The sequence below is a fragment of the Montipora capricornis genome, chromosome 8, assembly GCF_036669925.1.
Source record: "Montipora capricornis isolate CH-2021 chromosome 8, ASM3666992v2, whole genome shotgun sequence".
NCBI classification, from domain to species: domain Eukaryota; kingdom Metazoa; phylum Cnidaria; class Anthozoa; order Scleractinia; family Acroporidae; genus Montipora; species Montipora capricornis.
In genome coordinates, this window is record NC_090890.1 from 22,201,848 (window position 1) to 22,203,726 (window position 1,879).

A 1,879-nucleotide genomic window follows, 5' to 3' on the forward strand; every position below is an offset into this window, starting at 1 on the left:
TCGAACTGTTTACTAGCCATATTAGGAGTTTCCATGGAGCGAATAAGGAGAAGCTGTTTTAATCTTGCCAAACATTGGTCCGTGAAACAAATTGCGAACACTTTTTCAAGGTCATACGAAAGTCGCTCTGTTTTTACATTCCAGACCAACACGTTTTTTTAATTAATTATGCGTTGATTGGCTGAGAGGCACAATACTTAGCGGGAGAGTTGTATGAGGAAATTTAGCTAAATTCAGCGACCTGCAACTGGAAACCTAATCATCAAGCGAAGCGTAAAAATAACTACTTAAAACATCGAAGGATGATTTGAATAAAACAGCAAATTCAAAAGGAAACAGAAAGGGGTAAAATTGAAGGAGAATAACATGGATTGCAATTGGGGTTGCGAAACATGTTCCGCCTAACAGTTTTTCAAAGTTTCTTTCAATTATGTATGCTCGACAGGCATTCTTTGTCACAAAGGTCTGGGTTAACGTTAAGTTGCATAACGCGAAGGGGGCAAGGATCCCATGGATATACACACCAACAATAAACTCAAAAAAATGACCATTCTAAATCAGTTTCTAGAACTCAATATTGCTATAGCAATGAGATAAACGAAAGTTTAGACCTAATCACTGAAATGGGCACTTACACTTAATCTGTAAAATTAGTGTTTAACTTAGGGGACTCGTGGTGGGTATATCCATGAGATCTTTCCCGAGAAGGGGCGAGTAATGGTCCTTATTGGAGTTGAGCCTGCAGGCACATTTACTTTTGTTTAAAACTGCCTGCAAAAGAGGCTTAAGGCTCAATTCAATACAAAATGACCCCTTAGCCTCCTTCTTGTAGCAAAACCGCTGATAACTCCCGTGTTACGTGCTCCTGACAAGGGGTAACATATTTAAGTAACCTATATAAAAAGACATTTTATGCAGTTTTCATTGAAGTCCCTAATATCTGAACCAGTGAGACATAACGGAGTCAAATAACGACACCCTTACAATTTTTTCCAACTCAACCAAACTCAAAGTTTGCAAAAAAGGAAAAACTCGGTCAAGATGTCCACTCATTCTTAGCATAAACTAATGACGATTTATTATTAACAATTTTTATTTCTAAATCAATCAAACGTTAAATTTGACAATAGCTTTGCTTCTTGGTTTGTGTCGTTGTTTGATCTGAGGCAACTCTTGCGCATTTTTCCTTTATAGTCAGATTGTCACTGTAGCAAATTCTGTTGCGTGTTTTGACATCTTTTCGGTCAGTTTTAACCTCACAGCGACGCTTGCTTCACAGATTGGTGTGTATTCAAATTTCGTTTATTGAACACAAAGACGCACTGTACAAGGCCTAGTACCTTAGGCACACACTTAATTAGATGCAGGTCCAAGTTTGAAATCCAAGACGAATCGTCCCTAAGTCTAAGCATTTGCTACGTCCTATTTCCAACAACAAGGTTAGGGTAAAGGATAGCGTTATTTTTAGCTTAAGGTTAATGCAGCTGTTTGTTCCAACTCGAGGAGCAGCATAAATTCGGGAGTACTTTGTGGCGTTAATTGTCTATATTCCGAGACACGACTATTTTATAACCAATCGTAATACATTTTAACCAATCAAAGGAACTCGCGGCCAATTCCCGCGCGCGGTAATACACGTTTTGATACGCGATTTTTTAATCTTTTAAAAAAAATTTTAAATTGCTATCTCGGTTACAATCTTGTTTCTTCACGTGGGGCGATAAAAAAGACGCTACAGGATAATCGCAGATTTAAGCGTTTAAGAAAACTAGCCTTATGGAACGTAAGTAAAGACAACGTCGATCGAGCCAACAGAACGGCATATGTCAATGAGTTTAACTGGCAAAAAAATGGCTCTCCGCATCCCGCAAGTGCGTTT